We start from the raw sequence: 25,799 nt of genomic DNA, 5'->3' as shown, positions 1-25,799 counted from the left end.
GAAAAATGAATACTTTTACATGTTGGTGGGATTATATTTTTTAAAAAATGAAAAAGAGGAGTGGGGGTTGTGGCTCAGTGGTAGAGAGCTCGCCTACAACAGGCGAGGCCCTGGGTTCGATCCCCAACACCACATGAAAATAAATAAAGATATTTTAAAAAATGAAAAAGAGTGTTTAGGTGCTTTAAAAGATATTTTAGAGAGTATTGCTTTAAATTATTTACTCTGATTTTTAATTCCCATTTAGACCAAACCTAAAGATATCTTTTTTCTACCTTACAAATTGTTTCAATAAGCATTCCAGTATCTAAAGCTTATCACTTTCCCATCGGTTCAAATGTCCTTAATAAACAAAGGGGAAAGTTCAATGTTTGGAGTTAAAACCTTGTAATACTTTATGAGCATTTAGAATTTTATGAAAAGATTCATCTCTTCGCCTACAGAATAACAAATGAGACAGCATAGTATTTGCAACAAATATAGAGTAAAAGAAAAAGTTAAGGGCTGGGGATGTGGCTCAAGTGGTAGCACGCTCGCCTGGCATGCGTGCGGCCCAGGTTCGCACCACATACAAAGATGTTGTGTCCGCTGAAAACTGAAAAATGAATATTAAAAAAATTCTCTCTCACTCTCTTTTAAAAAAAATAAATAAATAAACAAAAGATATTGTGTCCAACTACAACTAAATTTAAAAAAAAAAGAAAAAGCAAAAAAGTACCTATAAATGTACATCTGAAGATACTAAGATATTTTTTACTATCAGAAAAACCTTTAACTCCAGATAAGACCATAATGTATTAAGTCAGAACTCAACTGAAGAAAATAAATGTTGGGGCTGGGGTTGTGGCTCAGTGGTAGAGCGCTTGCCTCGCACATGTAAGGCACTGGGTTCAATCCTAAGCACCACATAAAAATAAATATATTGTGTCCACCTACAACAAAGAGAGAGAGAGAGAGAGAGAGAGAGAGAGAGAGAGAGAGAGAGAGAAAGGAAGAAAGAGAGAGAGAGAGAAAGGAAGAAAGGAAGGAAGAAAGGAAATAGATATACAGTTATCCTTCAGGAGCCAAGGGGGACTGATTCTAGGACCTCCCTTTCCTGTGAGATACCAAAATCCCCAAACGATCAAGTCCCACATATAAAATGGCATAGTACAGGCATATAACCTAAGCATATTTCCCCATATATTTTAAATCGTATCTAGATTACCTATAATATCTAATACAATGTCAATGTTATATACATGTGTTATACTGTGTCATTTAAAGAATAATGACAAGGGGAAAAATCTGTATATGATCAAGTATTCTTTTTTTCTCAAATATTTTTAATCTAGGTTGGTGGAATCTACAGAAGTAGAACCAGGGATAGAGAGGGCTAACTGGATATAATATACTATATAATTTGGATACAATTCTATTATGATGTACACTAGAATAAAACCCCATTTGTAAATTGCTACAGACTTGATTTCAACAAAAACATTCAATTTTCCCATCCACTGGCTTTCAATTAATTTCCTTTCTTCTGACAGCTCTCCTGTACATAATCTTCAGAGCTGTGCTCCTAAATCCTGTTTTCTTCTCTGGAAAATCACCCTCATCCAGGTTTCAAATACTATTGAAACATGGATCCAATATTTCTTCCCAACCAGGAGCCTAAGACTGAATTTCAGATCTATTTAATCAGCCTACCAAGCTCCCTAACTTAATGCCACCCACTATTGGCTCATTGGACTTACACAAAAGACACACAATTTTTTTTTTTCAATTCACATACCTGCTTCAGTGCCTGTATTCCCTGTTGCAGTCATGAAATTTTATGTCAACTTGGTTAAGCTATGATGCCCACCTTTTGATCAAACACTGATCTACATGTTGCTGAATATATTTTGTAGATGTGATTAAGCCTATAATCAGTTGACTTTAAATAAAGGAGATTAACCTCCAAATGTGGAAGGGCCTCATCCAATCAGCTGAAGATTTTGCTATTGGGCAAAAACTAAAGAAGGAATTCTGCCTCAAGAGTCAGGACTCACAGACACCCTACCTGATTTCCAGTCTATTGGTCTGCCCAGCCAACTGACTCAAGACTCAATGTCAACTTGTTTTAGTTCACAGGTGGTCAGCTTTCTCTACAGATTGTGGACTTACCAGATAATCTATTAATCCTATCTCCTAATTACTTCAATTTCACTTTCTTTGGTGTCTAGTACATTCATCATATACCTAGAATACTATAAAAGCTTATGAACTAATCTTCTACTGCCTCTCACTTCCAATTTTCTAGACATACTGTATCCTCTTATTTCCTATTGCTTTGAATATACACTCTCACACACACACACACACACACACACAGTATATATATATATATATATATATATATATATATATACTCAAGACCAATCTACTTCAAAACTCTGAATTGAAATGTTTAATACATTTGTTAAGTTTCCCCTGACTCCTACAATCATCCTTCTTCTATGTTCGTACATTATCATTTACATATATGTGTGTGAATTTATATAAACGTATATTCCTTCTAGCACCATCACACTATAATACAGATTTTTTTTAAACCAGGATCTGCCAGTGCTATAAGATGAATTCTTAATTCATTATGTTTTCAAGCAAGCTATCATCTTTTTAAAATGATTCTACTTACCATAAAGACAATTTCTCTTTTACAAAATAAGTCACACTTGAAAGCATGTTCAAAAAATAAGCCTAAATTCTCAAACTAGGACCATAAGACATTCAGGGAGCTATGAACATTTTTCCTAATTTTTAAAAATATCTTTTAGTTGTTGATAGACCTTTATTTTATTTATTTGTATGTGGTGCTAAGAATCGAACCCAGTGCCTCATGTATGCTAGGCAAGCACGCTGCCACTGAGCCACAACCCCAGCCCCTTTCTTATAATTTTTATTACACAAAATTGAAAAAGTTTTGGCCCTATTTCCCCAATACTGTTAAATCTTATTATAAACATGAATTATACTTTCTTGTCTATCCTCAGAAATAGCACTAAGATATATAATACAAGCACAATGTTTGAAAATGTTGAATGACTGCATGCCTTATTAAAATTAAGATACTGGGCTAATTTACTGAGCACTTTCATAAATGCTATTTCAACTCAACCTTAGGCACTGTAATAACCATTTTATAGATTAAGAAACTGCACAGTGTTAAGAAATGTATAAAATACTAATAACAGCATTAAGTAACACAGTCTGGATTTCAGGAGAGTTTCAATTCTAGATCCCAAGATCTTCAAATCATGTATTAACTGGCTTAGTAAAATTTTACCTTTTAATGCCAACTTTACAACATTTCGGGTCTTGGCTAAAGAGCCGTTTATCAAGGTTTGTTTCCTCATCACTGAGTTCTAATACAATTCTTTTCAACACACAAAACAAAATTTCATGTGTATAAAATGTTAGTGGTTCCTTTACTCTAACAAAAGTCTATCAGAAGTAGTCTGTGGATGTAGCTCAGTGGTAGAGTACTTGCCTAACAAAAGACCCTGAACTGAATTCCCTTGTACCAGGAAAGAAAAACAATGAAAGTATATATGGATTATTGTTAGAAATTAGAGAGAAAGGGGATAGGGACAAAAGTATTAACAAGAAAGATAAGTCAAAGGAAAACACCCATCTTGATTGAGGGAAGGAGAGAAAAACTTCTCTGCAGCTCTTTTAAGTAAGGTGCAAAAATTACAGCAGCACAATTCACAATAGCCACTTTATGGAACCAGCCCAGGTGTCTGTCAACAGATGAACTGATCAAGAAAATGGTATACAGACACAATGAAATCTTACTCAGCCAAAAAAAAAAAAAAAAAAAAAAAGAATGAAATCACCAGGCATTGTGGCCCACACCTGTAATACCAGCCACTTGGGAGGCTGAGGCAGGAGAACCACAAGTTCAAGACCAGCCCCAGGAACTTAGCAAAACTCTCCCATAAATTTTTTTTTAAAAAAGGTTGCATAGCTCAGTGGTAAAATGGCCCTCCCCGAGTTCAATCCCCAGTATCCCTCACAAAAAAATAAAATAAAATTAAGTCATTTGCTGGTAAATGAATGGAAACTGAAGAATAATATTCTTATTATTTATATATATTAGTTGTAGTTGGACACAATACCCTTACTTTTTTATTTATTTATTTTTATGTGGTGCTAAGGATTGAACCCAGTGCCTCACACATGCTAGGTGAGTGTTCTAAAGCTGAGCCACAACCCCAGCCCTCAAGAGTCAATGATCAAATTTTTCTCTTAAATGAGAAAAGTTGGGGGGGGGGAGAAGGAATAAAAAAGTGTGTGGGGGGGTGTGTGTCACAAAAATGGAAGGAAGACCAATAGATAAAAGGAACTGATAACAGAGGAGGAGGAATGGAATGTCCATATAGAAATGTATCACAGGGGCTGGGGATGTGGCTCAAGCGGCAGCGCGCTCGCCTGGCATGCGTGCGGCCCGGGTTCGATCCTCAGCACCACATACCAACAAAGATGTTGTGTCCACCGAGAACTAAAAAATAAATATTAAAATTCTCTCTCTCTCTCTCTCTCTCAAAAAAAAAAAAAAGAAATGTATCACAATGAATCATATATATATATATATATATATATATATATATAATTATAATATACTAATTGAGATAAATAGTAATAGAAAGGAAAATCAGTAGAACGAAGCAATCAGATAGAGGAGGATGGGTGGGAAAAGGGAGGTCCTAGGGAATGAGACTGATCAAATTATGCTAATTTAGCATACTGAAACCCACTATTATATAACACACCAATAAAAAACTGAAAATAAAAAAATATAATGAAAGATGCAGAAAATGAATAACACATTGAAATCTCAGGGGTAGAGTCTCAGAAATAATCAAGTGATGGCTCAGTTATCTCATGTCCACTAAAAATGTTCACCAATATATGACCACACAAAAGAAAAGTCCCTTTGAAACTTAGAAAATTATTATGTAATCTTATTGTCATTTAAAATAATATCACTTGATTTAGATGTTTTTAAGTCTATAAAATGCCATTTTCCTTACCACATTATTTTATTTTATTTTTGTAATAGAGGTTGAATCCAGGGGTGCTCAACCACTGAGCCATACTCCCAGACCATTTTGTTTTTTGAGATAGGATCTCACTAAATTGCAGAGGCTAACTTTGAATTTGCAATCTTCCTGCCTCAGCCTCCCAAGTTGCTGGGAATACAGGCACGCATCACTATGCCCAGTACCACATTAATTTAAAGGTAGATAGGATGCTGAAAAATAAGGAGCATGACACTAGATATTAATCAAAGTTAACTTAAACAGCAATAGAAAAGAAATGTATGACCACTAATATCCCCTTACACTCAAGAGTATACCTCAAAAAGAGAGCAAACATATAATTTCTAAAAGTTTCATTCTACATTCATTTATTTTCTCCTTTCAGATAGTTCTTATAATACACTTTTTTTCCCTAAAGGCAGCTGTACACATGATTATATACATAACCATTTTTCTATCCAAACTCAATGTGGTCCCTTTATCAAAAGACTGGTAAAATATGAAATGTTTAGGGCTGGGGCTGGGGCTCAGTGGTAGAGCGCTCGCCTGGCATGCATGAGGCACTGGGTTTGAGCTTTAGCACCATTTAAAAATAAAATAAAGATATTGTGTCCATCTGCAACTTAAAAAAAAAACACAAATGTTTACACAAAAGCAGAAAAGGTAATTAAGGAAAGGCAACACTTAGAAATATGTAGATAAAGTTGGACTCAATGGCTCACATCTACAATCCCAACAACTTGGAAGGCTGAGGCAAGAGGAGATTACAAATTCGAGGACAGCCTTAGCAATTCATCAAGACCCTGTCTCAAAATAAAAAGGGGGGCTGGGGTTCTAACTCAGTGGTAGAGCACTTGCCTCACATGTGCGAGGCACTGGGTTCGATCCTCAGCACTACATGAAAATAAATAAAATAAAGGCACTGTGTTCATCTACAACTAAAAATATTTAATTAAAAAAAAGGGTTAGTTTTAGCCGGGCATGGTGGCACATGCCAGTAATCCCATGGGCTTGGGAGGCTGAGGCTGGAAGATCGAGAGTTCAGAGCCAGACTTAGAAAAAGCTAAGCAACTCAGTGAGATCCTATCTCTAAATAAAATACAAAAAGGGCTGAGGATATGGCTCAGTAGTTTAATGCCCCTGAGTTCAATTGCTGGTACCCCCCCCCAAAAAAAGGTTAGCTTTAAAAAAAAAATGAATAAAAAAAAAAAAGACGGTTCAATGGTAAAGTATCCCTGTGTTAAAAAAAAAAAGATGTGACCCAGTTATCCCACTCCTTGGTATATATCCAAAGGACTTAAAATCAGCATACTATTGTGATGCAGGAACATCAGTGTTTGTAGCAGCTCAATTCACAATAGCTAAACTATGGAACCAACCTACAACCTGCTCCTTAAAGGATGAATGGATAAAGAAAATATGACATACATACACATGGAATATTACTCAGCCATAAAGAAACAATGAAATTAGGGCATTTGCCAGTAAATGGATGGAACTGGAAACTTATAATGCTAAGTGAAATAAGCCAGTCCCAAAAAGCCAGAAGCCGAATATTCTCTCGGATACATAGATGCTAACACACAACAAGGGAGGGTAGGGAAGGGAAGAATAGACATTCAATGGATTAGATAAAAGGAATGAAGGGAAGGGAGGAAGGATGGAATTGGAAAGACAGTAGAACCAACTGGACAAAAACTCTCCTATGCTTATATATGAATACATGACCAGTATAACTCCACATCATGTACCACAAGAATGGGATCCTAATTAGAATAAGTTATACTCCATGTATGTAAATGTCACAATACACTCTACTAGGGTGGCGTTGTGGCTTAGAGGTAGAGCACTTGCCTAGCATGTGTGAGGCATAGTTCCACATAAAAATACTGTATCCACTTATAACTAAAATATAAATATTTTTATATACTCTACTGTCATGTATATCTAAAAAGAACAAATTTTAAAAAAAAGAAAACTGTGAATAAGTACCTATAGTTTCCCCTTTTTCAAAGAAACTCATTTAGGAGAAATGCAAAACAATGCACACAAGTGAGAAGTTAAAAATATTTTCATTTGCCAGGCTCAGTGGCGCACGCCTGTAATTCCAGCTAAGGCAGGAGGATTGCAAGTTCAAGACCAACCTCAGCAGTTTAGCAAGGCCCTAAGGACTTAGTAAGACCCTGTCTCAAAAATAAAAAACATTTAAAAAGGTGGGGGGAAATAGAGGATGTGACTCAGTGGTTAAGTGATCCTGTGGTTCAATCCCTGGTACTATTTTTAAAAAAATTTTTTTGTTTACATTTCATAAAAATACTTTCACCATACATTTTATATTTTTCTCATTTAATCAGTACATAATACAATAATTATATGAGGAACTCAGGCCACATGTTACCACCATTCTAAAGAAAGACCAGCCCAAGATTCAACAGTAAAGCCAGAACTGGGATCTTTTCCTGATTTTGTTGTACTCTTTTCTACTATACATAAAGACATCAAAGGGAATTTGGATAAAGAAAATAAACTTATATTTGAATGAATATGTATTTCAAATACAATGTTTATTTGTATTATTTGATCCTCACAGACGCCTCTTTGAAATATTACAATCTTCATTTGCAGTGAAGCTATTCTAGCACAGGTTAGATAATATGTCTAAGGTTACAACTGGAAAGTGGTAGAGCTAGGGTGACTTTAAATTCCACACCTTCTATGACAAAGATTGCCAAATGTCCTGTCTCCCAATATCTATTTTCTACTACTACTTCCTTAGTAATAATTTAGAGGGAGGGAGGTTACTGGAGATTGAACCCAGGAGTGCCTAACCACTGAGTCACGTCTCCCTCCAGCCTCTTTTATTTTTAATTTTGAGAAAGGGTCTTGCAGAGTTGCTTAGGCTAGCCTCAAACTTGCAATCTTCCCACCTTTGCCTGGGGTTACAGGCATGCGCCCCTGTACCCAGTGATACCTAATATTTAGTTGGCCATAATGCCATGTAACAGACTATGTTCTTCATGCTTCCTTATAATTAGATGTGGTCATATAATTAAATTTTGAGCAAAGCAATCTGGGCAAAAGTATTGTGTTGCAATTTCCAGAAAACATACTCAAAAGGTATACTCTTCTTTGGTCCTTCTTTCATCCTGTATCTGGAATATGAATGTTATAGCTACACCTCTGGCAATCATCTGTACTCTGAGAACAGAGGTCAACCTTAGAGTTGGAAAGAACTTGAACCCTGACAACTGCACAAAATCAGGGCCTTGTATTCCCTCTCTTTGCAGGAGAAAGAAATATATTTCTATCTTGTTTATAGTATTTGGGGATTCTTTGTTATAGGCCATTGAATCTTTTATTTTTCTGGTACTAGAGATTGAACCCAGAGGTGCTTTACCACCTGAGATACAACCCCTATTCTATTTATTTATTGGGTAATACTTAATTAAGATATTTTATTTGAGAGAATTCTTTATAAAGCACCACAATAAAGCTTTGATCATAGATAATAACATGTTTTTTCCACCAGAGCCAATTGAGAGCACTGCCATCAGTAGCCAGGATAACAAATTGTTAGAAACAAAAGCTACTATGATCATCCTCCATGTTTTCTCTCCCTGTTCTCTGCCCTATGTAATGTTACACCAACCAGGATGTTCATCTTCCTTGACACGTAAGCAATGGTGGGGTGGACATATCAAGAGGAGTTATATTCCACAGCCTGTTAATTAAAAAGAGCACAGGCCCAAATCATTATCACAATGGATTAGGCCCTGACTTCCTTAACAAGACTCCTAAAGCACAAGAAATAATCAAGAATTAATAAATGGGATGGACTCAAACTGGAAAACTTCTCAGCAAAAGAAACAATCAGTGAGGCGAAGAGAGAGCCTACATTATGGGAGCAAATTTTTGCCACACACACGTTAGATACAGCACTAATCTCCAGGTATATAAAGAATTCAAAAAACTTAACACCAAAAAACAAATAACCCAATCAATAAATTGGCTAAGGAACTGAACAGACTCTTCTCAGAAGAAGATATACATTTGATCAACAAATATATGAAAATATTCAACACCTCTAGTAATCAGAGAAACGCAAATCAAAACTACTTTTATCTCACACCAGTCAGAATGGCAATTATCAAGAATCAGACAACAATAAGTACTGGCAGGGATGTGGGGGAAAAGGTACATTCATACATTGCTGGTGGGACTGCAGGTTGGTGCAACCAATCTGGAAAGCAGTATGGAGATTCCTTAGAAAACTTGGAATGGAACGACCATTTGACCCAGCTATCCCACTCCTCCATCTATACCAAAAGGACTAAAAATCAGCATACTATAGGCAATGCAGCCACATCAATGTTCATAGCAGTTTAATTCACAATAGCTAAACTATGGAACCAACCTAGATACCCTACAATAGATGAATGGATAAAGAAACTGTGGTATATATACACAATGGAATATTACTCAGCATTAAAAGAGAATAAAATTATGGCATTTGCAAGTAAATGGATGGAGTTGGGAGAATATCACGCTAAGCTAAATAAGCCAATCCCAAAAACCAAAAGACTGAATGTTCTCTCTGATAAGTGCATGCTGATCCAAAATGGGGGGACGGGGAGTATGGAAAGATGGAGAAACTTTGGGCAAAGTGAAGCAGGGGTGGGAAGGGGGCGTGGAGGCAGGAAAGATGGTGGAATGAGATGCACATCATTACACTAGATATATGTATGACTGCACATATGGTGTGACATTGTGTACAACCAGAGAAATTAAAATTTGTGCTGCAATTGTGAACAATAAATCAAAATGCATCCTGCTGTCATATATACCTAATTAAAATTAATTAATTTTTAAAAAAAGAACAGGGGCAGAAGGAGTGGTATAATGACTCTTGCTGTAACTCTCTGTTCAATCCAGAGACAGGACAGTCAAGCAGATGCTGCTGTCTTTTTTATTTTTTGAAATAGAGGCTAAATTGCTGAGTCTGGCCTCAAACTTGCAATCCTCTTGCCTCAGCTTTGAGTCACTGGGATTACAAGTGTGTATCACCACATCTGGCTTAGGTCACTGCAATGCATTTAACCATAGCATTTATACCCTATCATACCTGTTCAAAAGTCATTGGAAGGCAGGACCAGGGGCACATACCTGTAACCCCAGTGACTCAAGAGGCTGAAGCAGGAGGATTGCAAAATTGCAAATTTAGGCCAACCTCACCAACTTAAGCAAGGCCCTAAGCAATTTATTGAGACTGTCTCAAAATAAAAAAAATAAAAAAAATTTAAAAAAAAGGGCTGAGGATGTAACTCAGTGTAAATCCCTGGTAAAAATTGACCTTGAGTTAAATCCCCGGTAATAATTAAAAAAAAAAAAAAAAAAAAGAGAGAGAGAGGGCCATAGGAAATCATTCCCTTGACATCATTAAGTGTTGTATATCAGCTGCAAAAAGTGGTACCAGTGTTTATCACATTTATTGTGCAGGTCACACACACCCCTGAGACATATTTCTATACTCAGGAAATAAAAAAATATATGTAGACATATTTCTATACAAACTGTTCTAAGTAAAAAATTAGTCACAATCCCACATAAGCTAAGAATATAAACTACTAAGTATACAAGACTAAGTAATCTGTTCAATTAATATTAAAACTGTCTCCTAAGTACTCTAAAGACACCATGCAAACAAAATAGTGTCAACATGCATAAAGCTAAAAATGCCTGATGCTAAATGTCATGAGTAAGTCATTTAACATCATTTATCACCGGAAAAATGCAAATAGACACTACTGCATCTACCCCCAAAAGGCCATAATGAGATACTACCACCTTATACCCATCAGAATAGTTACTATTAAAAAAATATATATATCAAGTGTTGGTAAGGATACAGATACAAGTAAGGATATAGGTAAAGAAGAACCCTTGTGTACCACTAATGAGAATATAAAATGGTTCAGGCACTGCAGAAATATTATGATTGTTCCTCAAAAAATTAAAAACAGATCCATTAGTATATACAACTGTAATGCACTAAAAAAATGTGGAAAAAATTAATAGAATTACCATATGATATAGCAATTCCCCTTTGGATATATACCCAAAAGAATTGAAAGCAGGGTCTCTCCATATCTGTACACCTGGGTTCACAACAGCATTATGCACAATCGCTACAAAGTAGAAGCAATTCAAAAAAAAAGTCCACTGACACATGAATAAGCAAGCTGGGATCATGTATATGAAATGGAATATTATTCAGACTTAAAAAGGAACACAATTCTGATACATACTATAATCTGGATGAAATTTGCAGACATTATGCTAAATGAAATAATCCAATTATAGAAAGATAAATACTGCGTGATTTCCACTTATCAAGAGTAGTCACAGGCTGGGGTTGTGGCTCACTAGTACAGTGCTTGCCTAGCATGTGTGAAGCACTAGGTTCAATTCTCAGCACCACATATAAATAAATAAAATAAAAGTCCACTGACAACTAAAAAAAAAGAAAAAAAAATTTTTTAAATATTAAAAAAAAAAAAAAAGTAGACATGCTGGGCACAATGGCACACGCCTGTAATCCCAGCCACTCAGGAAGCTAAGGCAGGAAGATCATGAGTTCAAAGCCAGCTTCAGCAGTTTAGCAAGGTCCTAAAGCAACTCAGCAAGACCCTATCTTTAAATTAAAAGGGCCGGGATGTGGCTCAATGGTCATCTGATCTTATATTGCAATGGTTAAGCACCCTTGGGTTCAATCCCTGGTACAAAAAGAAAAAAAAAAAAAAAAGTCACACATGGAAAATAGAACGGTAGTGACCAGAGGCTGGGGATTAAGGGAAATGGGGAATTTTTTCATGGGTAGAATTTCAGTTATACAAGATAAGAGTTCTGGAATAGATGGGGATGGTTGTACAACAATATAAATGTGTTTAATGTCACTGAACTTTATACCTAAAAATGGTTAAAATGGTAAATTTTATGAGTACTTTATCACAATAAAGAAAACTGTAAAAGAAAAAAAAAAAACCCATGTAAGTTAACTGCTAAATTTTGCACATTTTCAGCTACAGTCAGAAAAATGTTAACTTTTACTTAATTATCTATAGCTTAGTTACTGAATTCCCCAGATTATCTATAATATTCAAAACATTCTAAACTTAAAGATGGGGGGGTCTTGAATCAAAATAAAATTTCTAATTTCACTCAAGAGGAAAAATACATAAAAGTAGCCAGGTGTGGTAGCGCACACCTGTAATCCCAGCAGCTTGGGAGGCTGAGGCAAAGGGATCTCAAATTCAAAGCCAGCCTCAGCAATGGCGAGGTGCTAAGCAACTCTTGACACCCTATCTCTAAATAAAATACAAAATAGGGCTGGGGATGAAGCCCAGTCATCAGGTGCTCCTAAATTCAATCCATGGTACCCCCCCCCACCCCCTGCAAGAAAAATACATAAAAGTATATCTGAAACATGGCATAAAATTTGAAAAATGTTACAAGATAAAATGCACAGTACAGATCAAAGTTCCTCACATTTAACATGATGTATTAGACCTTCAAACTTTCTTTCCAGTCATTACTATATTTCTAAAAAAGAAGTTAGCAATCTACTCATTTTCACAAGCACAAGGCATGGCTAACTAAATCACATGTTAAAGGAGTTGGCTAACAACCGATCATTCCAAAGCATCAAGGTAAGAACTTCAAGGTTGCTACTTGGGCAAATCTACAGCAATTTTCATGATACAGCTTTCTGATAAAGTACCAAAACTCTAATGTCACACCAAATGAAAGCAGAGTAGTAAGAAAGAAGTCATCTGATCTTATATTGTAATTCCATGTTGTATTTGAAACCTTATTTTTAAGAACATGAAGCTAACTGGGTGAGGTGATGCATGCCTATAAACCCAGCGTGGGAGTTTGAGGCAAGAGGATTTCCTCAAAGCCAGCCTCAGGAATTTAGCAAGACCCTGTCTCAAAACAAAATATAAAAATGGCTCAGAATGCAGCTAATGGTAAAGCACCCCAGGTTCAATCCTAGGTACCAAAAAAAAAAAAAAAAAAAAATGAAGATAGTAGGCTGTAGTTGTAGCTCAATGGTAGAGCACTTGTCTAGCACATGTGAGGCACCGGGATTCAATTCTCAGCACCACATATAAATAAATAAAAATAAAGGTCAATCAACAACTGAAAAAATATTTTTTTAAAAAATGAAGATAGTATTAGAAGGAAAAGAAAGAAGAAATGGAATGTAAGGAGATGAATACAGAGTGAAAACATTGAACAAATGTGAAGTTTTACATTTTTTTTGGTCACAATTTAGTGACATATCACTTATTTGGAGGGGGGAAAGTAGTAAAATTAATAAGGAATGTAAACATTTAAACAACTTTTTGTTTTGCCAACTCAACTGACAAATTGGTATACATTTCATGAGAACCGCAGACTTCTCCAGACACTGCTGGAAAAACTGAATGACAGATTAAAAAAAAGTATATGATCAATGAGAAATAGATTGCAAAAATCCACCAAGACAAAACATACATCAGTGTTATTCTCTGCTGTAATCCAATGGTCAGCAAAGAACATGATATATAATAGACTGACAAGCTAAAGACCACAGTTATTTTGAGTTATTTTTAACAGTTGGCTGTATCAAATCGTATAGCATCAAATATCAACAGGTATTTTCAATGTTAAGCACCAGGCAAATGTATACTGCGGTAAGATCTAAATGTTGCTGTCAAAATTCATAATTTGTTTCTCTTAAAAAAAGAAAGAAAAGCAAGTCTAAAATTACTTTCCATTATCATCATACAACTCATCCTGAAATAAATAACTTTGTTAACAGTTAAATTTAGGGGTAAAAACAAAAAACACAATTTCGTTAATTGAAAAAAAGATAAGCAGATGGGTTCTGTGTAGACCAGCCTCTAAGGGAATTGAAAAGACTAGCTCTGTGACTTTTCTCCTCCAAGACAACTAAGAAGAAAAGAAAACTTAAATACATCACTATGGCATTAGTGAATATACTATGAAGCTAGAAAGACCTTTTCTGCAAACCTAAAACATACACAGATACCTATGGTACATGTATCTAAAATGTTATGTACAAATCCTGAGGCACTATGGTATTTCTTTTTTTTTTTTTTTAAAGAGAGTGAGAGAGGAGAGAGAGAGAGAGAGAGAGAGAGAGAGAGAGAGAGAATTTTTAATATTTATTTTTTTAGTTCTCGGCGGACACAACATCTTTATTGGTATGTGGTGCTGAGGATCGAACCCGGGGCCGCACGCATGCCAGGCGAGCGCGCTACCGCTTGAGCCATATCCCCAGCCCTATGGTATTTCTTAATAATCCTTAATGACAAGCAGGAAAATTCCAAATAATAAACGACAATTTCCCCAACATCCACAACACTCAACCTCTCTTGAGAAAATTGCACCTCAACACATCTTACATTTGAAAATAATACCTATTTTATTGTTCCTTGCACAATCTTCTCCCTCAAATTTTAAAATAAAACTATTATATTTTCTAAAGACTTTTTCTCATATGCTGGCAAAATATTCCTTGTAAACTCATCTTCCATAAAAGTCTGCACATCTACATCATTAAAATGCCCCCAAACAGTTGTCAAGCAACATACAAAAAAACTCATCCTCCTTACTTTATGTTTAGTTTTCTCTTCACTTGTTGTTTGTAGGCACAAAAGTTTTTCCTTTACCCGTTTTTACTGTCTGTGTCTCTATAAAGATGGTAAAAACTACTCCTTCACAAAGTGTGGAACAACTGGCTGTGCTCTGTCCCTTTCCCTCAGTTTCTACCAATGTTCATGGTCCATCAGTTACTCAGTTCAAGGGAGGGAACTTTGAGAATAAATGTAATTACTTGCCCCAGCAACAAGCACCAGGTGGATACAAACTGGGGAAAGGAGAAATTGGGGGATATTTTAAAATGTATGTTTCTCTATGTGCCCCAACAAACTAATGCCCAAGGCACGGTTCATATACACTGGTCAGAGAAAACAAGACTATCCACTTCAGTGGGTTTCTTTACAATATGGCAGAGAAGGGATAGAAGGTTTCTAAGATTTTGCTGGTATAATTTCCCACTGGAGAGTAAAAGGAGACTGAATGAGAGGAAAGAAAAAATAGAGACAATTTCTTGTTGTTACTCTCCCCTCCACTACCATATGCTATTACTAATGTGAGTATGTTCAATGGGGAATCAAAGAAAATTTTTAAAAAACACTATAACCAAGACAACTGGAATCTTAGCTGATAGCTAATGAGCTACAGGTTAGATACTCAGCCTCTTACCCACTGCAAGGGGGCAAAGCAGGAAAAGTGGATGTTGAAAAAAATGAGGGGAGGCTTGCATGTGACTGAATTTGCTGTTCCCCTTCTTGGCTCTGTTCTCAGAATTAGACTGCACCACCACCACCCCCCAAGCAACTCCAATACCTGGAAACAGTAAGAGAAGACAAGAAAGGAAAAGAAGGGAAATAGAGAAAAGATTGGGGGGGAGGGGGAGGCCATGTTGCCAAACCAACAACTAAATTAATGACATTAAAAAACAAAATATATTATCAAAGGTAGAAATGTAAGATTACCTCAAAACAAAAATAGTTCTCCCCTTTAACATATAACCAAGTAACTCTTAAAAAATAAATTCAACTATGACTTTTTTTAAAGTAGAGGATTACCTATAAAATAAATGTCGACAAATTATACTGTCATATTGTGTGCATGTATGAGTATGTAAAAATAAATCCCATCATTAATACAACTATAATTCATCAATAAAAATATGGAAGGAGAAAAAACAACGTTGAACCTACATGACTGGAATTTCAAAGTTTTATTCCAAATAAGTACCTTTTGCCAATTCATTGTTTTTAAGAAATCACTTTAAAAGAGAAGAAATCACATTTAAGCTATTCAATATTGTGAAAGGGGAAAAAAAAGGCATTTGAGCAACATTTAAATTTTAATGGTTACAGTTAATAAGAATGCCCACCAATAAACACACAAGTGGACAGAAAATCTTGTATATTAAATAAGCTACCTCTGCACTTTCCTTACAGATTTAGAATGTAGCCAAACACCACAATGACGTGGGGTAAAAATATATGCAATGGTGAAATAACAGCACACTGAAAAAAAAATTACACTTAAGTTAAACTTCGCACCGTTGTTAGTAGAACCCCATTCAAAGTAGAATTAGTCCCTATCTCTATTCACAAAATATTGGGATTACAAATCTGGGATCGGAGATAAATAAGTAAGACTAAAGTTATACTCTGTTTGGCTTGGTTTTTCAGGGAGTATTTATATCATAGTCAAATGCTCTAAAAGAAAATCAAGACAAGTAATTATTTGATTATCCTCTTCTTATTCAGAGGGCTGTCAAAGGAAAACCGGAAACGACTGACAATCTCAAATTCACACGTTAGGAGGAACATAGTAACTGCAGGGTGTGCGGCACGCTATCCAGCTGCTGGGGTCACGCTACGGAATTCAGGGATGCAGGGGCGGTTACCACACGCTCGAGGACTGGTTAGCAACCCGCAGGTTTTACTACAGCAAGCATTCCCAGGGTTACCACACCCCCTCGCCGACAGGGGAAACCATACTTCTTTCACGCCGAGGTCGCCGCCTCGCTCCGTCAGTTATCCCAGTCTCCAGCACCCCGCACTGTCGACCCTTCCCCGCACGTAGGCGACCACCGTGTATTGCCCCGCTCTCCACCGACTGGCATCGCAGCTACCACCGGACTCCGCGACCCCGGGCCCCGCGCGCGTGGTGCCGACCCCTCTCCCGGCCGAGCCCCCGCTCTAGGAGTCCTCCCGTCCGCGTCCGCGGCCGCTCGCCCGCGAGGCCGCGCCCCACTTCACGCCCCCACCGCGAGCGGGGAGGCGACCGTGACGCTCACCTGGCTTGGCGGCTCCTCCTTCGCTCTTGACCGGCTGGACCCGGCTGGGGCCTCCGAGGAAGCGCGGGCCGCGGGTCCGGCTGGAAGTCGGTCGAGGAGAGGAGGGGGAGGGGGAGGGATGCCGGGAGCCGCCTCCTTTCTCCTCCGCCGACCGCGGCTCCCGCAGCCTGGCCGGGCGTCCTCGCACCCTCGCCCACTTTCTCACGGCCTTGCGGTCGGTCAGCCTCTCCCTCACCCCCCACTCCCACACACACACTCCCACACGCTCACACCCGGCCGCTCCTCGCTCCCTCACTCGCTTGTCGCTCGCGCGCGCGCGCGACCCCGCTCACACACACAGCGCGCGCGACGCCGGCGGAGGCCGCCCCGCGCTCCCCTAGACCGAGGCGCCGCGCTCCCCCCGCCCGCGAACAGAGGACCGGCGCGCGCCCGGCCCCGCCCTCCTGGCGCGGCCGCTCGGCGGGCGGGGGGCGGCGGCCCGCAGGAGGGGCGGGCCAGCGAGCTAACTGGGCCGAGCGGATCTGACACCTGCGTCGCGACTCTCCCTCCCCTCTCCGCGACGGCGCTCGCAGCCATCGCGGTCCTCCAGGGCAGCCGAAAAGCGATGGAGTGCGCGCGCTGAGAGGGAGAAGGGAGCACGAGAGCGCTCCGAGGACGCGCTTTCCCACCCGCCCCCAAACCGTTCTCGCTGAGGAGGGAAACGGGTGGGGGGCGAGGTTGGTTCCCAGCTCGAAACCGCGAGATTAGTCCCTTCCGTTGTACGCCCTCCCCGCCCCCGCATTCCTGCTCAGGCTTCAGCCATCCACTGGAGCCCTGGCGCGAGCCCACCAGCCTCTTGTGCGCAGTGTCTGGTCCCCACATCCCAACCTCGGCGCCCGCCGCCTGGCCTCCCCGGCCGCCGCCTGCCGCCCCCCCACCACCGCGGTCGCCCCCTCCAGGAGGCGAAGATTTGGGGACAAAGATGATGGGCACCTAGAGGGTCCATATCCGCGTACACACAAAGTCATTGTATATGGAGGCACATAAAGCGACACCATAAATACTGTGTTTAGCAGGTTAAAAGATATCTACCAGGGCAGACAGAGCCAGCTCTACCACTTAGAAACCAGCGTAAACCTTGGTCAAGTTGATTACCTAACTTCCCCTCAGCCTTCGTTATAAAAAGATAAAAGTGTATTTCAGGGTTCCGATGAGAAGGAAATGAGATGAAATATTTAAGAACATTCTGTAAATTCTAAAACTATGAAAATGAAGTAAAATCATAGTCCAAAGCAGGATAAAATTATGAATGTTTGACTACCTTACTAATTTTTCTAGACCTCAAATAAAATCCACAGTGGTGGATGAGTCTGACTTAGTAGCGCATATCTGTAATCCCAGCAGCTCGGGAGGCTGAGGCAGGAGGATCTCGAGTTCAAAACCAGCTTCAGCAACTCAGTAAGGACCTAAGCGATTCAGCAAGACCTTGTCTGTAAGTAAAATAAAAGAAAGGGCTGGAGATGCAGCTCAGTGGTTAAGCGCCGCTCAGTTCAATCCCCGTACCAAAAAAAAAAAAAAGGCAGATGACCTCCCTTCTATCCATGAAAGATTAATTTCCAAATAATCAGCCCAGATGTGAGCTACAGTAATGTCCTAACTGATCTGCCTTTTTTGCAGGTCACATCTCCTTTTCAGTCAACTCAGCCAATAACTTCTGTTCACATTCCTTTCCCAATCTATTGCCAATATAATTTCATCACCTGTCTTGGGGTTTTTTGTTTGTTTGCTTGCTTTTTGCTCATTTCTCTCAGGAAACTAAAAGCCCTTGAGGAGCGGCTGAATAACCTAGAGTGATGACTTCTGGAATCAGATTGCCTAGATTGGATTTGTTTATACTACCTATGTGATCTTCTAAAGAAACTTCATCTGTTAATTTATAAAAGTGAGAAAAAAAATGGTTACCTACTACACATAGTTTTCACAAGGAATAAATGAGTCAACTCATTTAATAATGCATAGTTCTTTCTCAACCAATAGGAGACTGGCTCCAGGACCCTTCTTGGATATCAAAATTAGGATGTTTGAGTCCCAAATATAAATTTGCAAGTAAAATTTGCATACAATGTAGGCATGTCCCCGCATACTTTGTTATCTCTGGATTGCTTAAAATACCTAACAATATAAATGCCATGTAAATAGCTGTCACACTGGATCATTTAAGGAAATGATACGAAAATGCCAGTATATGTTTGGTACTGACACAATTTCTTTTCAAATATTTCAATCTACATTTATTGAATTCTTGGATACAGAAGGATTAGCCATATACACTACTTAGTGTCTGATACAAAGCAAGAGCTATTATGAGAGTTTACTGTTGTTACTATATGTGATACCACTGAGAGTAACCAAGAAGAATAGTGCCTATCCTCACAGAGGACAGGTTTAGAAAAAAAATGTGGTATATGACATACCTTCAAAAGAGGATAAAGTCTAAAAAAATACAACATTATTGATTTCCACTCTTTCTATTCAGCCTCCTGGGACATATACTTGTGATCAAGTAAAGCTTGATCACAGGGAGATTAACACTATGAAAATCTAGCAAAAGACAACACAGGACAAACGTTGCACAGAGGACCAATAATACTTAAGTTTGTTCCTTCAGTCCCACATAATGGAATCCACTTCATGGTAACAATGTACCCTCCAGAAAAAGTGGTTTTTAATGTTAAAACTATGATTAGGGAACATTACACTATTAATTTATTTGCCATCTGCCCTTTTAAAAATGCTATTAGTACCTGGGCATGATGACACATGCCTGTAATTCCAGCAACTCAGGAGGCTGAGGAAGCAGGATCACAAGGCCAGCCTGGCAATAGTGAGTCCCTGTCTCAAAGTAAGAAATAAAAAGGGATGGGATTTAGTTCAGTGGTAATCATGCCCCTGGATTCAATTCCCAGTTCTGGGGAGGAAAAAAAAAGTTGTATCATTGGTTGTAATGCTACACTGAAATTATTCCTATTATATATACATTGCTTTTGTTTTGTTTTGTTTTCTGGTACCAGGGGCACATCACCACTGAGTTACATCCCAGCCCTTTTTTGTTTCATTGGAGACAAGGTCTCAGTAAATTGCTTAGGGGCTCACCAAGTTGATGAAGCTGGTTTTGAACTCCAGATCCTCCTGCCTCAGCCTCCCCAGTCACTGGAGTTACAGGCATGTGCCACTATACCCAGCTTATACATTGTTTTTGACATATGTTAATAAGGGACATAAAAAAGAACTATTAAAAAATTTTTAGTTGTCAATGGACCTTTATTTTATATATACGTGGGGTGAGTGCTCTACCACTGAGCCACAACCCTAGCCTTAAAAAGGACTATTTTTTAAAAAGTCAATGATGTGATTAAAACTGTGTATCATTATCATTATATTGATACAATATTTACATAAATAATAATCATTTCACACTTCACATTTTTTTTATATAAAATAACCAGGGAGAAAATTATTTATACCATTTTCATACTGGGATACCAAAGTCAAGAAAGGCTATACATAAATTCAGTTATAATCTTTGGGGCTTCATGGTTGATATGTTTAGAGAAGAATGGTTTTTATGTCCTTTGGATAGCAACATATACTCAAAAATACTTTAAGTAGCTTGTCTTGCCTTAATCATGTACCACTCATATTTAACCAGTGAAGTAATATTATTTAGAAGGCTTTAAGATCAGCTGAATCCCTTGGGGAGCAAAATAAACCTCACATCAGATAAATTTGATTAGAAATTCAGGTTTAACTTTTCAGCAGCATGGGATTTTTGTTTAACTTCCATAAATCTAAGTTTTCTCATCAGCAAAAATCAGGATTTCATTAGTACTACTTTATTAAATTACAAGATTAAGGAAATAACTCAAACATAACATACAACATAATTGCTCAATAATTATTGAGTACTATTATCCAAGTTGATAGCAAAATAGTCTTATCAATAGAGAAGAAATTATACATGAGTGGTAATAATACAAATAATTAATATTAATTGTATGTCTCTGAGAGTGAGAACAACTCTATGGGTGAGTGATGAATTTGAGATGATCATAATGTTCACTCTTTACCTAACCCAAAACACTTCCAGATTTTTTGCTCTTATTCTTATATATATATTAGAATCAATTGGAAAGCTTCCAAAAATAGTTAAAGCCAGATGTCTGGATCTAAGAACCAAGTACTTTACCTGTCCTAACCTGTTTACCTTCTTTCAGGTCACATCCCCTTCTCAGTCACTTCAGCCAATAGCTTCTATTCAGTGCTTTTAATCTGCTGCCAATATAATTTCATCACTTGTCTGGTTTTTTGTTTTGTTTTGTTTTGTTTTTCCTTGCTGACTTTCTTCAGGGTACTAAGAGTCTTTTAAGAGCTGTTACAGAACCTAAGGTGATAACTTCTAGAATCAGACTGCCTGGATTGAATTTCTGGTTCTACCACCTATATGATCTTCTGAAGTAATTTAACCTCCCGGTATCTTCATCTAGTAACCTGTAAAAGGGAGGAGAGTTACCTACTTCACTGAACTATCACAAGGAGTAAATGAGTTTTAATAGGTACAGTGGTCCCTTGGTATGGGAGCAATATTTTTTTAAAGCTTTCCAGGGGATTCTATTGTGCCCCCCAAAGTACAACCAACAGTGATGTTAAAATTAATTATATCTGGCTGTGTTTGAAATGCACATTATCTAGCCATTTCAGTTAATCAGATTAGCTGGTTAGAATACAATAGCAGCAAGAAGTATTTTTTTAAAGTACGTTGTCAGAGAACATGATGATACCAGGAAGGCACAGGAACAGGGTTTAATGAAAACAGCTCCCCCCAACAAAGTTACCCAGGTCCGACCAATCCCAAATCTCTGATTTTACTTGTGTGCTTATGTGTATATGTACATCAGTCAAAAACAAAACAAAACAAAACACATAAGGAACAACATTGTTTTTTCTAGATGGCAGGTCAAACAAAAATCTTTTAAGTGCCCCAGAGGCACCATCTGCCACCAATCTTTTCCTTCAGGGTCTCAAGGAAACAAGCTGGAATTTGATCAAAACTAAAGGACTGAAAACTAGTAAAGAGAACTATAAACAGGAATTTAACCTCTGATTTCAGTATTTAATAGTATTCTTTATGGAGTGTCTAATGTGATTACTGCAAAATTCATGTGGCTAGAGAAAAAGGTGGCGGGTGTCTTATATCAGAATCTTCACTAGCAAATAAGGAACAGTAGCGGCAGCTGCAGTAAATCTAGCTCTCCCCGCTGTTTCCTCTCCCGGAGCCAGCCGGCTAGAACCAGCCCGACAACAACAGTCTTCGCTGTTAGAATAGCTAAACACTAGTCTAGTCTTTCTCCACCCACATCCCTCCTCCTTTTCCTCCACTCCATTTCTGCACATTAAACTCAGTGCCTCTCTAACTATGCTAAGACAATGCCCATGCCAGACACAAAGGGAGTTGGGGTGGGGAAAGGAATTCAGCGGCTGAATCAGAGAAGGAGTTGAATGAAAGTCAAGGGGTGATGTAGGTTGCCCCCTCTTTCTTAAATTGCATCTGGTTGTCAGTAAAATTTCTTTTTGTCTACCACATAGGAATCACAGGGGAGATGCTTGTTTAAAATGCAGATTCCGTGGCCCCCACCTCTGACTTTCTGAATCAGCCAGTCTAGCTATACTTCTTGAGTCACCTAAATCTGCATTTTTTTCCCTCTAGCTCTGTTGGGCATTGAACCCAGTTAGGTCCTCTTGTTGCTAGGCAATTTCTCTACCACAGAGCTATATCCCCAGCCTACCAAAATCTGGGTGTTTGTTAAATAAGCATATCAAGTGATTCTTGGACACATGAAAAGTTTGAAAACAGTGCCTTTAAAGAGACTAAACTGACCATTTGTAAAATGTTTTCTTTAAAGAATTCAACATTTATTAACTCACTGTAGCCTCAAGTAAACTTGTAAGGTTGAACAAATATTATTAGTCTTCTCTGCCAGAAGAAAAAATTAAGTCAATGATATTAACTCATTGGTGATAATTTCCTGGTCTCCTGAGTGTCCATAGGAATATGAACTGAAGTTCACCAAAGAAGCTACATCTGGATGGGCATGGTGGCACATGCCCGTAATTCCCCAGCAACCCAGGAGGTTGAGGCAGGAGAATTGCAAGTTTGAGTCAAGTCTCATCAATTTAGTGAGAGAGAGAGAGAGAGAGAATTTTTTAATATTTATTTTTTAGTTTTGGGCTGACACAACATCTTTGTTTGTATGTGGTGCCGAGGATCGAAACTGGGCATGCCAAGTGAGCCACATCCCCAGCCCAGCCTCATCAATTTAGCAAGTCCCTAAGCAACTTCAAAAGACCCTGTTTCAAAAAAAAAAAAAAAAAAAAAAAAGAGGGGGGCGGATCCCAGTGGCTCAGGAGGCTGAGGTAGGAAGATGGCAATTTCAAAGTCAACTTCAGCAACTTAGTGAGTCCCTAAGCAACCTAGCACTACCCTATCTCGAAATGAAAAATAAAACAGGCTGGGGATGTGGCTCAGTGGTAAAGCACCTCTGGGTTCAATCCACTAGTATCAAAAAAGAAAAAAAAACTGCATCTATATTTAAGAGTATGCAGACTAGGGTTCACTGATTAGAATATCATTATTATAAAGAGATGTTGCAGATTAAGAGCTAAAGTTATTCTGAGTCGGGTGTAGTCCCTTTTAATAGCTATATACTATCAATCCCTGTCTCTGACCTAGCATTCCTGAGACTAGATAAAACTCTTGGAATGTATACTAACCTTCCAGGATCTCAGGCTTCCACCAACCTTAAAGATAAGAATATGATAATGTCAGAATACTGTAAAAGATTCCCCTGCATTGTTAAAAACATCTGAATCATATGGCAGAGATTTCCCAACCTCGATTTCACCTACTGCATGACACTACTACTTTCTTTTATAACTATAAAAGCTCCTGAAACTTCTAAGAAAGAACCATGTCATGCCTTATAAATCAAAACTATATTCCTGGGCGTTTATCACTCATATATGACTCTGAGAAAAAAAATTTTTCTTATTCCCTCAAAAGAGAATTGTTACCTATGGTTGACAAAAGTATCTTTAAAAGTATATCGATTTGGGGCAGGGCATGGTGGCACACACCTGTAATACCTGTGAATCAGGATGCTAAGGCAGGAGGACTGCAGTTTTGAGGCCAACCTCAGCAACTTTGAGGCCCTGTCTGAAAATCAATAAAAAGGTCTGGGGATGTAGCTCAGTGGTAAATCACCTCTGGGTTCAATATAAATATAAAAGCTTTGAAGAATGAGTGGAAAAATATAGAATAAGTAAATTTGGAAAGGCATTGTGTTCTCCCATAAATAGAGGAAGCACTGAGGCAGGGGAAAAGAAAAAACAAAAACATAGGACCGCCCCCTCACTTGATGCAAAAAAACATGGCTGAGTTAGTAGACACCTTATTCATGGAATCTACCCATGGAAATTATAATATTCAAACCACATAAGGGCTGTGAGGATTTGTCACCATCTATGCCACCAGCAGCACCCTGAATGGGTAGTTAACACTTATAGATAGATAGTAGTAGCAATAGTAGTACTGGGTATTGAACCCAGGTGTGCTTTAACACTCAGCTACATTCTACTTTTTTTTTTGTTTGTTTGTTTGTTTTTTGAGACAGGGTCTCATTAAGTTGCTTAGGGACTTGCTAAATTGCAGAGACTGGCTTCAAACTTGCAATCCTCCTACCTGAGCCTCCAAAGTCACTGGGATTACAGGCGTATGACACTGTACCTGACTCTAAGAGCTTTTATATATAGCAAGCCCTTTAATGCTCCTAATACCATTATTGGATTTAAATATCTTCTTTTTATAAATGAGCAAATTGAGGCTCAGAGAGGTTAAGTAGCTTGTCCAAAGTCAAACAGCTATAAGTGGACAGCCAAGAAGTACAGATTATTAACCACTTTGTTCAACTTTTTTTTTTTTTTTTTTGACATACTGGTGTTTGAACCTCAGGTCTCAAACATGCTAGGAAAACACTGTGTTATATCTTCAGCCCTTTTTGATTTTTTATTTTAAGACAGTCTTTCTAAATTGCCCTGGCTGGCCTCGAACTGCCTCAGCCTCCCAAAGTGGCTGGGAATGTAGGCATGTGGCACCACGCCTAGCTTTGCTTCATTTCTTTTGGTAATCCAACCAAAGTCCATAAAATTGATTGTGGACAGTTTTCCCACTTCTTAAATTTAATTTAAATATCACTGCTTTCTGTCTTGGCTTATCTATGATAGCATTTAAAAAAACATTTGAAAAATAGTGATGCATATATTGGAATTTGCACATAAAGAATCTAAGAACCCATTAAACAACATCATCTATAGGATTTAACAAAAAGTATTACTAATAAATGTATATTTCCTCAAATATGTGTAGTTTTGGTTGTTTGTTTTAGGGTTTTTTGTTTATTTAATCTGTTTTTGTTTTTACAATAGTGGGGATTGAACCCAGAGGTGCTCTACTGCTGAGCTACATCCCCATCTCTATATCTTTTAGATCTTTCAGCCTCAGCCTCCAAAATTGCTGGGATTACAAGCATGTGCCACAATGCCCCACTGTGTATTGATTCTGATTTTTTTTTAATTTTTTTTTTTGCACCAGAGACTGAACCTAGAGATATGTACCAATGAGCTACATTCCAGTCCCCTGCCTTTTAAACTTTAGTTTAATTGTTTAATTTTGAGGCAAGGTCTTCCTA

General features: G+C 38.2%; 1 protein-coding gene across 2 annotated transcripts in view; it reads right to left on the bottom strand.

Moving 5' to 3' along the window:
- RIMKLB (ribosomal modification protein rimK like family member B) overlaps window positions 1–25,799 on the bottom strand; it is a 76,314-nt gene that overhangs the window by 44,261 nt on the left and 6,254 nt on the right. Inside the window, exon 1 of one of the 2 annotated variants that reach the window (XM_081311478.1) lies at window positions 17,020–17,417. The exons of the other annotated variant lie outside the window; for it this stretch is intronic. The gene's annotated coding sequence lies outside the window, so the exon portion shown is untranslated. Of the gene's footprint in view, window positions 1–17,019; window positions 17,418–25,799 lie in introns of those variants that run through there. 2 annotated transcript variants of the gene reach the window in all.

This window comes from Spermophilus citellus (genome assembly GCF_964194105.1).
Source record: "Spermophilus citellus genome assembly, chromosome: 10".
Lineage (NCBI taxonomy): Eukaryota > Metazoa > Chordata > Mammalia > Rodentia > Sciuridae > Spermophilus > Spermophilus citellus.
The sequence above is the reverse complement of the archived record's forward strand: the minus strand, read 5'-3'. Positions and strand labels throughout refer to the sequence as shown.